Source organism: Amia ocellicauda, chromosome 10 (genome assembly GCF_036373705.1).
Source record: "Amia ocellicauda isolate fAmiCal2 chromosome 10, fAmiCal2.hap1, whole genome shotgun sequence".
NCBI lineage: Eukaryota > Metazoa > Chordata > Actinopteri > Amiiformes > Amiidae > Amia > Amia ocellicauda.
Window position 1 is genome coordinate 24,826,304 of NC_089859.1, and position 16,191 is coordinate 24,842,494.

Sequence of the window (16,191 nt, forward strand, 5' to 3'; positions counted from 1 at the left end):
CTTCTTCAGACTAATTAGTTTATCACTGAGCATAAATGAGTTTTATGTAGCTATTCAAGCTTTTATGTAATTTTGAAGTGTCTCAACAGGGGATAGCTTCCTACAAATACTCCCAAACAGAAAAGTAGTATTTATACCAGCTGTCAATCTGATATTCAATGCTTTTGTAATAATATAGAATTTGTTATGTAGTATTAGATAAAAGTGAAATAATTACTGCTGCTTGTAAACAGTAAAAACATTTTTTAATTTTTTGGGATGTACCTATAACACCTCTGTAATTGAACTGTAGGTGGAAGCAAAGATTATCATCAAACGTGAAGTTTTTCAAATGCTAACATTAAACATTTTCTTTTTGGAAGTAAGTACATCCATCTATCTGTCTACCTTCCTACCTACCTACGTCTCGCTATCTGTCTTTTCAACTGTCTGTAGCAGATTTTATTCAAAATAGTGTATCTATAAATAACATTTGAATTCTGCATCTGGAAATCACTTTTTCAACCAACTCAAGTTCTCGATCGGCTCAAGTTCCAAATGAATTCAGTTATCTTTTAGTTGCCATTATTTTTCAATAACCAGTTTGTTTCCTGGTTTGTGCCATGGATCTCTGGTTATCTCATCAACTGAAACTGAAGCCTGAAGGAAGTCACATTCTTCTTCCACTGAAAATGTGAGGTCATAAAATAAGTTTTTCCATGACAGCAAACTGCTACCTCAGCCCTCTGCAGTCCATTTGTGAGGGTACCCACATATCCTGGCAAACACACCCACAGAGATAGCAGTGCTGGGAAATATCCTGACAGCTCCCCAAGGACCTATAATATCCTATGTGACACAACTGCAAATTCCCAAACTGTCATCAAAACCACAACAAGATATGACAGTAATGACTAGCACACTAAGGCACATTAGGGAGACGAACCGGAGCAAGGACTATATTTCATCCCCTTCACAGCAGGAACACAGGCTGAACTTGGCATCAAGACACCAGTAAAACACCCACCGGCCTTACAGGTCATCTATATTGGATGGATACTTTACGAATATTGATATTGGCAGGCATGCAACTAACACTGGAAATGAAATGATGTAATTAAAATCAGGCAACATCTTTACTATTACTGGCAAAGGGGGCTATTTTTTTGTATATCTTACACAGATAGGACACAAAGATATCAAGTGTATCTGCACATGCTTAAGAAATAAAATACTTATATGAAGGCCAGCCCTTGATGTTTCCACTTGCTTCGATGTACAGCGTCTTTTATCCAGATCTCTCGCTCACTCTATAGAGGTAAACATCCCCATTTCAGCACTTTTCTGCACAATCATATTAGAATATTGGCTGTGTTATGTGCATTTCAGTATCTTTTTGTTGTCTGATATATCATGATATTAATCTGATACTGCTTGAAACAGGTCACATGATAGAACACTGCCTGCTATCTCATAGATGCTAAAATAAATATATCTTAATTTATTTGAGTATAGGGCTGGAATTTAATTTAAAAATAACACTATTAAATGTTCAAATCAAATAAATGAATGTATATTTGTTTATTGCTTCTGGACCTTCCTAAGAAAAGCAATCGGAAAACATAATTGTAAACAGACAAAGGAAATAATATGATAGAGAAATTAGCACTGAAAATACTACTGTTGCTGCTGTTTGTAATAGCAATAAACAAATAACCAAAATAACCACCTATGTAAAACTAAGCCAGTTTGTTGACTGTAATATACCTTTCCTCTTCAGTCCTTTTTTAAAATATAAGGCTTAAATATGAAATTGAAACTGTTTTTAATATTTATTGAGAAAAAAATGCAAATCAACTGATAATGTAATGGTTTATATACAGGTTATATACCTTGGAAACAGAAGTGCAAATCTGTCTTTGAAGCCATATGTTTTTCCATTGTTCAAAAAAGGAGATGACTCCCCGTCACTTATGTTTCTGATTAGCCAAATGATTTATGCCACAATCACTAAAAATTCCAGCAAGTGAATGAGAAAATGCATACTGACTACACCAGATGTGCACAATAAAAAAGGAATCCCATTGTAATCTCTGGTACTTAGTTTATATGAAGCTAATATAAGACACTCTTGGATATGGCAAAGTCACTCTTTTAAAAAAATTGACTATAAATGATATGAAATAAATTGTGTGTTTTATGCTATATGGCATGCACGGGTTGATAAATTAGGAACAGTTTTGTATCCTGACTTATCTACAAGACAAACCTGGCTGAGATCACAGGGATTAATTGCTTCAGAGGTGTGAAATGCTGCTTTTCCATTCTTTTCTGTACATTCGGCGAAGAAACAATGATTAATCACCGTTTAACTATTCTCTGGAGGATCTCAGAGTTTGCCAAAGCAGGCCTTATCCTCATAAATCCAAAAACGCAGGTTCAGATACGCTGCCAGGTACAAAGAAACGCAACCTGTAGTCATTCGTTATCAGATTAACGCGTGTCAAGGTCCAGAACTCCAATCGCAGAACAGTTGTCTCTCAGAGCTAGGATTCTTTGCAAGGGCCTGGGTTCCTTGCTTGCCAAATCACTATCAGATGTCAATAGATTATGTGTTCATCTCTGCCTAAGAAATGAAACCATTTTGTTAAATCATATTCTTCTGCTTACCATTCTTCTGTTCTGCATAAAGTTCTAGATACATGTACCCCCTCAGTGACTGTGGTTTAGGGCCCTTATATCTGACCTGGACTCCAAGGGCAACCTTAGTGCACCATTTAAAGGCATCTTTTAAAGGGCATTGCTAAACCATCAATTGCAATTTTAGTATATTACTTGGGATTTACTCCTATCTGAATTAAAATGTTACATTGTGATTATTATTCTACATTTGTTGTTCCAAGGGCATTGGAAACATGTAATATATATATATATATATATATATATATATATATATATATATATATATATATATATATATATATACACTCACCTAAAGGATTATTAGGAACACCATACTAATACTGTGTTTGACCCCCTTTCGCCTTCAGAACTGCCTTAATTCTACGTGGCATTGATTCAACAAGGTGCTGAAAGCATTCTTTAGAAATGTTGGCCCATATTGATAGGATAGCATCTTGCAGTTGATGGAGATTTGTGGGATGCACATCCAGGGCACGAAGCTCCCGTTCCACCACATCCCAAAGATGCTCTATTGGGTTGAGATCTGGTGACTGTGGGGGCCAGTTTAGTACAGTGAACTCATTGTCATGTTCAAGAAACCAATTTGAAATGATTCGACCTTTGTGACATGGTGCATTATCCTGCTGGAAGTAGCCATCAGAGGATGGGTACATGGTGGTCATAAAGGGATGGACATGGTCAGAAACAATGCTCAGGTAGGCCGTGGCATTTAAACGATGCCCAATTGGCACTAAGGGGCCTAAAGTGTGCCAAGAAAACATCCCCCACACCATTACACCACCACCACCAGCCTGCACAGTGGTAACAAGGCATGATGGATCCATGTTCTCATTCTGTTTACGCCAAATTCTGACTCAACAGAAATCAAACTCATCAGACCAGGCAACATTTTTCCAGTCTTCAACTGTCCAATTTTGGTGAGCTTGTGCAAATTGTAGCCTCTTTTTCCTATTTGTAGTGGAGATGAGTGGTACCCGGTGGGGTCTTCTGCTGTTGTAGCCCATCCGCCTCAAGGTTGTACGTGTTGTGGCTTCACAAATGCTTTGCTGCATACCTCGGTTGTAACGAGTGGTTATTTCAGTTAAAGTTGCTCTTCTATCAGCTTGAATCAGTCGGCCCATTCTCCTCTGACCTCTAGCATCAACAAGGCATTTTCGCCCACAGGACTGCCGTATACTGGATGTTTTTCCCTTTTCACACCATTCTTTGTAAACCCTAGAAATGGTTGTGCGTGAAAATCCCAGTAACTGAGCAGATTGTGAAATACTCAGACCGGCCCGTCTGGCACCAACAACCATGCCACGCTCAAAATTGCTTAAATCACCTTTCTTTCCCATTCAGACATTCAGTTTGGAGTTCAGGAGATTGTCTTGACCAGGACCACACCCCTAAATGCATTGAAGCAACTGCCATGTGATTGGTTGGTTAGATAATTGCATTAATGAGAAATTGAACAGGTGTTCCTAATAATCTTTTAGGTGAGTGTATATATATATATGAAAGCATATGGCATAGGGCTATAATCTAAAGAGATATGAGCATAGATATAGGAAAAAAACACCAACATCACAAATACTGTGCAACCTGCAGATCGCTCTACTTTGAGCAGTTTAAAAAATAATATTTAAACACTTCAAAGAATTATCACCATGGATACATCTAATAAAATAGACCTGTTTTAAAAATGAAGCTGAATCAAAACAAAATGATAAAGCATATATATATATATCTTACATATAGGCTATATAGATATTTTACAGGAATGCTTTATGTATAGAGGTCATCCTATTAGACACATACACTCACCTAAAGGATTATTAGGAACACCTGTTCAATTTCTCATTAATGCAATTATCTAACCAACCAATCACATGGCAGTTGCTTCAATGCATTTAGGGGTGTGGTCCTGGTCAAGACAATCTCCTGAACTCCAAACTGAATGTCTGAATGGGAAAGAAAGGTGATTTAAGCAATTTTGAGCGTGGCATGGTTGTTGGTGCCAGACGGGCCGGTCTGAGTATTTCACAATCTGCTCAGTTACTGGGATTTTCACGCACAACCATTTCTAGGGTTTACAAAGAATGGTGTGAAAAGGGAAAAACATCCAGTATGCGGCAGTCCTGTGGGTGAAAATGCCTTGTTGATGCTAGAGGTCAGAGGAGAATGGGCCGACTGATTCAAACTGATAGAAGAGCAACTTTGACTGAAATAACCACTCGTTACAACCGAGGTATGCAGCAAAGCATTTGTGAAGCCACAACACATACAACCTTGAGGCGGATGGGCTACAACAGCAGAAGACCCCACCGGGTACCACTCATCTCCGCTACAAATAGGAAAAAGTGGCTACAATTTGCACAAGCTCACCAAAATTGGACAGTTGAAGACTAGAAAAATGTTGCCTGGTCTGATGAGTCTGGATTTCTGTTGAGACATTCAGATGGTAGAGTCAGAATTTGGCGTAAACAGAATGAGAACATGGATCCATCATGCCTTGTTACCACTGTGCAGGCTGGTGGTGGTGGTGTAATGGTGTGGGGGATGTTTTCTTGGCACACTTTAGGCCCCTTAGTACCAATTGGGCACCGTTTAAATGCCACGGCCTACCTGAGCATTGTTTCTGACCATGTCCATCCCTTTATGACCACCATGTACCCATCCTCTGATGGCTACTTCCAGCAGGATAATGCACCATGTCACAAAGGTCGAATCATTTCAAATTGGTTTCTTGAACATGACAATGAGTTCACTGTACTAAACTGGCCCCCACAGTCACCAGATCTCAACCCAATAGAGCATCTTTGGGATGTGGTGGAACGGGAGCTTCGTGCCCTGGATGTGCATCCCACAAATCTCCATCAACTGCAAGATGCTATCCTATCAATATGGGCCAACATTTCTAAAGAATGCTTTCAGCACCTTGTTGAATCAATGCCATGTAGAATTAAGGCAGTTCTGAAGGTGAAAGGGGGTCAAACACAGTATTAGTATGGTGTTCCTAATAATCCTTTAGGTGAGTGTATAGTTACTGTGTAGGATGCAACCAAGATTGACTGAACATTTTGTGAGCAAGGCAAATTTTACTTAAAAAAACTAGTATATAAACAAGAGGAAGCATGTTGCATGATTTACCACAACAATGTCTTTAAAAATTGCTTAATAGCAAACTCTTAAATTTAAATAGAAAGTGAGTGGAGTACTTTTAGAATTTCACATATTTAACTATTAGGAAGTAAATATGTACACCATATACACATTTCAGGAAATACCCAGCATTATTATTATTATTTCTTCTTTCTTAGCAGACGCCCTTGTCCAGGGCGACTTACAACATATAAGCTCAATACAAAATGCAATAATACAGTGCAATTAAAGAACTGAAAAACATGTGAAACTTGTGCTGACCAGAAACCGCACAGCTCAGGGAAGAGGGGGAATTCCGGGTTTTGAAATGTAAGGTCAACTTTTATTGATTCGAAAGAAACCTGTAAAATCAAAGTACTTCTACGTTGCAAGATCATATAGTTACGTTGTAAAAAAATATATAGTGACAGCCAGTGAAAAAATAATTTACTTCTAGTCTCTTTATATTTGTGAATTTAGACGTGATGTCTTCAACGAAGACAGAAAGGTACGTTACCAAGCTGCACGGCAGGCCCTGACAAGACAAAAGTTATCATAAACCATCTGGATAGTCGTTATTCATTGCAATTATCTGACACAGGTCTATTATGGATATTTGAATTATGGAGAGGTGGAATAGAACTGAACACATTTCTACTCGCATTGAATACTGAGGGTCACTAATTGTATTCCACACAAAATCCCCATAAGCAAAAAGCACAAGGTGCAACAAATTTACAATCAAAATCAGACTGCAGCAAACTTTGGAATATTTCCAACACCTGCCTTAAAATTAAGATCCGGAAACAGAAGCAGTGAAATCACTAAGTCACTATCTGTGTTGCTAAGTATGACTTAACACTTTTGAAAGTCAAGCGATCAATCAGTAAAAGTTTTTGTCAACTCTGGTCAGTTAAGAAAATGAGGTTAGCTTTTAATTTTTAATGTCACCTGCAGCCAGTGACTGCTTTTGCTAATGCAAGTGACAGATAAACAGGAGAAACTCCCCAGATGATACACTGAGCACCACATGCCATAAGTGCATTCTTTATTTTTATACCAACTCAATATCTCAAATGGATAACCAATGTTGCTACTAATTTACATTAAAAACTGAGTGAGGCATGAAAATCTTTCTGATGCATGAGTTGCATTTACTTAATTTTCCGTATTTATGATTGCTCTCCCCAGGGATTGTATTTTTCTTTTATATATAGACAGCTACTCTATAAACATTGCAGCTTATTTTAGTTACACAGTGAACTTTTAATCACTGACCTCACTTCATTGTATGAAATCAAACCAGTCAAATTAGTTGTGTAAGATGGCATCTAAAACATTATTTGTTTTCAGTGATTGTTTTAAAGTTTTCTACAAATGTGTAATATATCAACACTCAATGTTGAAGAAGCCTCAGGTATTCCTTTAAATTGAGATAGTAATGTATATTTGTATAAAAATATACAGACATAAAATAATATAATTGAATTAATCTGGTGTGCTACCGGGACAAAACTTGCAATGGATGGTGACTGTTGGATTAAGTAAATCACTTCAAAAACTTTTTTGAAAGTGTATCGTGTGGATTTACAAAGTTAATGTATATGATTATATGATGAGTATATGATTTTTATTATTAAGGTTTATTTATGTTTTTGATAGAGTGTATCAACCTTAAAAAGGCTGGTCATTGCCCATGATCTTGGGGTAGGTCACTGCAATGTTTTAATAGACCTACTAACTAAGCAATTTTACCCAGAAGCAAATCTTAAGAATAAGATTATTGTATTGAACTTTCATTTGCGTCTGATAAATACGTATTCCAATCCAATTAGTCCACAAAACCATCCCTGAAAACCACTGCTGCTATATAATAATGCATCACTTTCACCAGAATGTGCGACAAACAGGAACATATTTTACACATCAAAGAGAGGTAACAATGCCAATTTGCCTTTGTTACACTCCATTTGTAAAGATCATTTTTACACCTTGAAGCATATTTTTCACATAACTATAATATGCAATCTGTTGTATTAAAATAAAGTGAAAATATATTAACTTGCCCAATAGTGTTAATCAGTATAAATTATATGTTAATTTAAAAAATAAAAGGGGGGTGATGATCCTACACACACACATATATATATATATATGTGTGTGTATATATACACATATATATGTGTGTGTATATTATATATATATATATATATATATATATATTCAAATTTGCAATTTGAGATTAAGCATTTTTCTTCTCCATATAATTTTCAGAATTAAAGAAAAATCTATTGAAAAAAGTTATATACTAACAACTACAACCTTATAAATGTCAAACTCACTGCAGAGAATATTACCGACTGAAATTTTTAGATCACCTATCTAATTTCAGTAACTCTTTTTATCCTTTTCTGAGTAACAACAATTTAAACCTGATTACCACCTACACTACCATTCTAATAAGACTTTGCACATAACAGCAAGGATTTTTCAAAATCTATCTGGCATTCTTTCTATATGATTGCACCTTGTAATGTAGATTGTTTGTTTAAACTGCTCCTGGCTTTAAGAGCTATTTCACTTCATTCAAATACAGGTGGCAAATGTGCTCGGGGTGTATTTTTTTAAAGTAACTGTTAATTAACATTTTAATCATTTTCATTTTTTAACTGTATAATGCATGACTATGAGTCACGCATTGTGTGCCGCAGTTTCTTTCTGTGATGTCCCGAAGGACTTCCTTGCAAATCTGCTTTATCGCATTTTTTTTTTTTCCATTACATTTTTGGTAACTCCGTAAATATACTGTAAATCATTATAAATTATCGAATTTGAGTAAAGAACGTTTTTTTCCATTTTGCTTTACACATAAAAAATCACATACCGATTTTGGTTAATTGATGCAGTGGAGAAATTGGGGGTGGGAGCTGCATATGTTCGAGAAGGCAACATCCGGTTTTCAGAACAAAACATTTAAATTTAATTTTAAATGTTCTTCGTATACCAATACTGTACCAAATGCACTGGCAAGGATAACATTCAAATCTGATGTGGGAACACGGCACCATGATTGTCAAACACTATCCCTAAATCTAATTGTGTCAAATTTTCGATAGAGAACGTGACAAATGTATTCTAACAGGAGGCACAAAGAACTATTCCATTGCTCATTCCAAATCATTTAACCAAATATTAAGTCCAAGCTGACTATTAATACCCTTACCTAGCCTTAGCTCTATTTTCAGCAGAATTCTAACAGAAAATATGGTATCAATTAGGGCCTTCATGTTGTTTACTCACCCCACCACCACTGTCAATTAAGTCAGAAGAAACAAATGCCTCACAATAATAGAAGTCAATGTTGGTTGTAGATATGAAACCCTAACCCTAAACCTATCAACATCCTAATACAAAACATCAATACTATATTCCAACCAGAGGCAAACATTTTTAAAAGCAATAAGTATTCTGAAAGCTCATCCCAAATCAGTAAACCAAGTAGAATCGCAACCTCCACATTATTAGAAGTCAAAGCTGTCCGTAAATATGAAACCCTAACCCCAATCATTGATAAATAGGAAACACAAGATCAGTACTGTAATGAGAAGCAACCACCTATCTACACACATCCCTCACAGTATTAGCAGTCAAAGTTGAAGGTATATATGAAGTCCAGCTCTACCCTTAATTCAGACAGGATCTGAACAGAAGACATGACGATAATATTCCTATCAGAGGCAAACATTTTTTTTGAACCAGCAGCTAATTCCAATTCAGTTTTACCAGCTGAAACACAACCCTCATCTTACGAGATATCAAAGTTGTCTGTAAATATGAAACCAACCAGTTCTATGCACTTACATATTCCACATTCAATCTTTCTGCCATGCAATCACAAACTGCCAGCTCAACTACTGCCTGCACTACTTGACACTGGCCGGTGTGGAAGATCAGATCATTAGCAACTTTGGTTAAACCGTTAACTCTACTGCATGTGTACTGGTTCTCACCTAGTTTGCTGTATTGCATGTAGTTGCCGTATGAGGTGCTATATCTTTGCTTCACTGGATAACTTTTTTTTTTCTTTTTTTTTAAATCTATGTATTGTTAAAAGATGAATACTGTGATGTTAACATATTGAAATACATATCTGTGTGATTTTCTATTTAAAAATTAAAAAAAAAAACTTCCAAAATCGAACGTGAAAATGGAAGATTTCAGAGAAAAAAAAAAAAACTGATTTCGAAGTGTTATTCAATTAGAAGTAATCAAAAGGTGACATTCAGAAATGGTAATATAGTTTTAGGCTATATGAGGATGATTTTCACATAGAAGTCTTGGGGAAGAGACGTACTTCCTTGGGAACACAATAAGGCAGAATCACATTTCCTGAAGAAGGTCTCAGCTGTCTATAACAGCGTTTATACCAACTCCACATCGTACACATGATAATCTAGAAATATGAGAAGTCAAAGATGGCCGATGACCAGAAACTCACCCTTTACCAGGACGACATAAGAAACTTTACAAACGAGAGGAGGACATTCAACACATCGTGCTCCTTTGGTGTCCATCAATAACTAAGTGATGAACACCAAACGCGTACTCATTTGCAAAATTTCTTATGTACTTATGTTACAATGTATATATTATTTTTACATACAATTACCTATTTATAGAGTGAGTTTTTTTTTTGGTTGTTTTTAAACTAGAGCAATCCAGGTAAAGTACCTTGCTCAAGGGTACAACAGCAGGATGCCCCCCCCACCTGGGATTGAACCTACAACTCTCTGCTTCAGAGTCCAGAGCCTTAAGCACTAATTCAAAATGCTCACCAGTACTGTCATACATAGTGTAACTGCATATTTTGTCATTGAAACTAAAAAACAATGCTTTTCCATGTCATGATCATTCTTTCTTACTATCCATACAGCTAGAAATGCTAAAATGCATAGAACACAATACAGTTAACAGTAGAATGGAGGAAGGAGTTCTTCATATTTCTGGAGGATCACTGTCTCCTGTCATCTAACATCAGCAACAGCTGATTGCTTAATGGCTGCCCTGCCATGGAGTAAAGGAGTCTTTTGTAATACCTACATTTGCATTAAGGGGTCTTACGGTCTGATATACAAACATCAAAAACGGCTTAACATGAGTGTGGTACAGGGAAATGCCAGTCGAGTGAATTCCCAGCAGAGCGCAGCCTTCACCTATCCCTGTCATGAACTCTCAGCACAACAGTTTCAACTCCAGTCATCTCAGAGACAGACCTTGAAAAGGCTACGTTGAGATCAGTTGTCCCATTAGCACAGCAGCCCCGCTACCGCACAGAGGGAGTGCTGTAACTGCTTCACACTTTCCAACACACATCCAAACAGCCAGACCCACAGGTCTCAGCAGACATCTGGTGATAGGCACACAACGAGAAGGCAAGCCTCTTCACTTCACAAGAAACACCACTGCAGCATCTGCTTCTCTCACACGTTTAAGGTAACATCTCTAAAGGCCTAACGTTTCCGTATAGAAAAGATTTATAGCGCATAGAAAATACAGAAGAGTGCCAATAACAAACACATAGGGGTAAACAGGCTATATATAAGAGGAGTAGGACGATGTTGACAAAGCCGGGGAATATATTTGTTTATCAGCAAATTAAGAAATAATTATCTTTCTCTGCAACTACAGGACAAAATATCCAGTTCAAAAGACTGCAAATATACAAGTTATTTGTGCTGGAAAATTAGAGAAGACCAGGAGTGCCATCACACCATCCACAACACAAAGCTAGGAGCTGCACCTCACTGCACAACAGGCGACACTGAACTGCACCTGCGCCCACAGCGGGACGATTTGAGACACATGTGCATCGAGGTCACACTCTTTTCAAAACGCCACGAATGCCAAGGGGGTGCAGCTTTGTGTTGCCATTGCAGTTAATATAATAATGTACTCAATACAGCTGTACTCTTGAGTAAATAGCCAGAAGTCTATTCCATGCCAAAATTAAAAATAAATAAATGTTGAAATACATCTATCAACCAATCAATCAATCTCAGGATATGTATTTATTTATGTATTTATTAACCAATTAATTAATTTATGTCCATATTTGTTTACTTTTGTGTGTATTTATTTATTGATTAATTCATGTCTTCTATATCCCAACTTTGCTTTGTACATTTCAATGCGTCTGTTCAAACTTCTGCTGCCATATGTACTTTTCCACTTTGCTATTTACATTCCTGCTGCTGCATTAATTTTTGAAGTTCGCTTTTACACTTCAGCATGTTGACTAGACACATTGAAACGTAAAAAGTGACAATAAATAAATAAATACATAGATAAAATGTAGAATATTAATGTGCATATAAATGTGGAAATCAATACATGGATTCATAAATTCATGAATACATAAATGTGAGATTTATTTATTTATTCATTTATTTCTATATATTTTTTTATTTATACATTTATTTATTCATAATTTGGGCGTGGAATATCCTCCATACTAAAACAGTAAAAACACATTACGAATGGGACAGTTTATATACAGAACTACTCAAATATATTCAGACCCTTGATGAAGGGTGTACAGTAGACTCCAGTTTGAGGACTGGCCCTGTTTAGTTCATACCACAAATTCTCTTTTGCTTTTAGGCCTGCAGATTGTGATGGCCTATCAAGAAAGCTGATTTACTATGAATTAAATGAATGAATAAATGTATAAATAAAGACATACGTTGCATTTAAAATAATATATATTTTGTAGTGTGATGAAGCTTTACATTGTTGTTTGTTGCCTTTTTTGCACACAACATAGCAACAAGCCCATGGAATTATTAATATTTTTTCCTCTTCACAGTGTGAAAATCAGGAGATGTCGGACGATTTGGGCTCTTTAAGACAGCTGCTTCCACTTCAATCTGAAACATTCGCAGCATCAAAACCTTGCCAGATTAGGCTGTGCTTTATGTAGCATATCAATTTGGGCATCACATTTTCCTTACTAATGCAGCAATAAACCACTGCAGAACTGAAGGTACACAGACCTCCTGTAATATAATAAACTAGAGGGAGGGGAAAACATGAGTAGCATACAATACTGTGCCCAGGCACTGCAAGGTAAACAACACACATGACAGCAATACCAAAATGTGTGCATCACAAGAAGACTTTATATAAAGTAAAGATTTTGTGACCGAACATTAAAATCCAATTCACAGAACACCCGAGACCCACCACAATCCCACCACATCACTTTAAGGCTTCGCAGAACAGTACGATTTAGTTTCCTTGTGTATTCTTAATAAACAAATTTGCAGGTAATTTAAATGCATTTTTAGGAATCCACAATGTTTTTTATGTAATAGTTACTGTTTACTGATAAGAAAAGTTGGCAAGCGCAAGTAATTAGTGTGCTGGCTCTACTTATCCCCTTCCTTCTCAAACAGTGGAACCTAAAACAACATTTTTTTAATTGGTCTTTGAAAATAATGGATCCAATGAGTAGCAATTTTTATATGCTACAGCACAAATTGGAGGATTAACAAATTCATATTATTTTTTTTTTTTTAACTATTGCAGAAAACTAACCGACTGCTTTGGAAAACTTGAGCAGACCTGCGGGATTTTCCTATTCTTGTCTCCGGTATTATCAAATTTGGTAGGTTTGTTTATTTCCCAAGACAATATATTCCCCTGTCCGCTGTGTGAGTTGTAGAGTATCTATCTCAATTGTAAATGACCCAAGTGCAGAATACTGGGCGAGAACAGCCTTGGGCTCCCTTCCCAACACTTTGACAAGGCCTCCACAGGAGCGTGCAATGTGGTATAAACCAAATGATTCGTCTCAGGATAACACCCACAGGCCTCTATTAACTCTACCACTGAGGAGAGGTATCCTCTTGTTGTGCTGCTCTCTCTCCATCTATCTATCGAGCTCTTTATTAATAAAATAATGCATCTAATCAGAAAGAAATAGGAAAGAAAGAAAAGTCAAGAAGAGCACTGTAAAGTTGCATTGGGTTTCACTGACATATTCAGGAAATAAGGAGAGTTGATAACTGTAGGCTGATGAAAGTTACAGGTTTTATTATTCTGCTAGGAAATGGAAATAAACAAGCTACACCATGTCACCTCATCTTATTCTACAGTATAAACCAAGTGGAGCACATTTTCTTTCATTTATCACAATTTAATTGAAATGTGATTCATAATAGTTCAAAAGCGATGTACAAACTGCCCCCAAATAAAGTCATAGCAAATGTGATGAGGACTGCTGCAAGGTGTAGCAATTATTGTCTGCACTTGTTACCTTTTTGAACTAGGATGTATGCTTTTTATATTAAATATAATCTAGTGTTTACCTTCTGCACTTTTTAAAATGTACTTGTATTATGCTTAATTTGAATTTTGCATTATTATTGCAATTTTGTATTGTTCCTGTAACGTGTAAGTCATCCTGGATAAGGGCGGCAGCCAAATCAATCAATCAATAAATCAATCAGTTTGTATACTCAAATTACAGCACTTTCCAAACATTGCTTTTCTCCACACAGTACTCCACACATATTTACTCTACTGGGCTCTGGAAGTGCAACATATGATAAACACAGCCCTTCTTATAATTACACTAATCTTTTAACCTCCTGTTTGTTTTCTACTTCACAGAGGTTCTTGAAATAAAACAAGAGTGAATTAATTAAACTAAAGTGAGGTTTTAAACTCAAAGATGCTGTTTATTATGTTGAACTATTTTCTAAAGGATTACATTGATATAATTAATAGTAGACCAGAGGTTTATAAAATCCTTGCTATAAACGACAAAGGACTTAAAATGAAATACTACAGCAAATTATTAGAACCCAGATTTTCAATTAGCAGTATTGTGATTTTCACCCTTCAATAATCACACAATTCACTACGGTGTTAAGCCTGCTGTAGGCCTAAATGCATCTGGTATAACCATCTATTTTCTTTGATGAATAAACCCAGTAAGAATCTTTCAGTAAGCTAAAAATAAATCAACCTAGTATTCATATTAGCCTCTGAAATAATCATTTTATTCTTCAATTGTACATTTGAATTAAATAAGTGCTGGATTAAATAAACAAATGTTTGAATTCCAATAAAATTTAGGAACTGCAAGAATTCACGAAATTTTCAAAGTTACAATGTGTGTGTCTGTATATATATATATATATATATATATATATATATATATATATTCTGATTTTTTTGTCTGATAATCACAGATTTATATTTATCTGGTCGAGAAAACCTTAAAATCTTGTCATCTTCCTATTAATCCACAGATTAAAAAGTTAGAGCCCTTAGTTCTTACCAATTATGATTATATAAAACATGGTCCCTTTATCTGTGCACAAATTCCAGGTAGCCAAGCTTGTACTAAATTCCCTATGGCTCTGTATTTGCTAGAAAACAATAACAGTGTCATCACATTGCGATAACCCAAAGATAAAAAAAAAAATGACAGCTGTTTTGCCTGATATCTTACTTAACCACATGCTAGTGTATATTGAAATCAGAGAATCACATGAATATATATGTGCATATTATACAAATATTATACAAGATTGTAATAATGCTGTATCCACAGGTGATTTATGGGTTGATTGGGGATGCATTAGTAGATGTTTAAAAAAATACTTTGTTTTGTTTTAAAGAAACATACATTTTAACTTATTAAATAGTTTATTTATACAAATTGACAATAATGATGAAACATTTTTTATGTTTTAATGAATTAATTATTACTGAAATACAATGAATCAGAATGAGATAGTGATGTGTCAAAATATATAAAATGACTTTCAGCCAACTTTGAGCAAAATGACACTGAGACAATGTTGGCATGCAACATTAGGCCAACATGACCATGATTACTGAGATGCAGTTTTAACATACTTTCTCTGGCCAATACATTTCCTTCTGTATCACATCACAATTTTCAATAAAAAGCAGTAACCTCTTAGTTCACATGAATGGTACTTTGATGATCCATGAAGCAGAAGAAAGTATTCAATTTGCATAGGGATGGTTGGAATTAAAGACTTCACAAATATGGGGAAAAATATATTTTATATTTTTAAAACAGTTTAAGAACTTAAAGCTAGAAAATACAATTGGCAAAATTGCATGAACACTGTTTGAAACCTAACATTTTAAACTCTGTCCTAAAATTTACAGAGTAAAGACAAAAAGATGATGTGTATCAACTTAAACTACTGTTATAAGTTATCTGAACCCCAAGTCTACACACGATTTTTACAATTTGCAATGTACAGGTTTGTAAAGGGAGGATTTTATTAAGACATCCAACATATCAAATATATGTAATAATATAATGTTGGAAGTCTTAAC

The 16,191-nt window shown here is 35.6% G+C and overlaps 1 protein-coding gene across 3 annotated transcripts in view; it reads right to left on the reverse strand.

Annotated features, from left to right (window-relative positions):
• Window positions 1-16,191, reverse strand: part of tbc1d5 (TBC1 domain family, member 5) — a 138,807-nt gene that overhangs the window by 101,312 nt on the left and 21,304 nt on the right. The gene's annotated exons all lie outside the window — the stretch shown is intronic.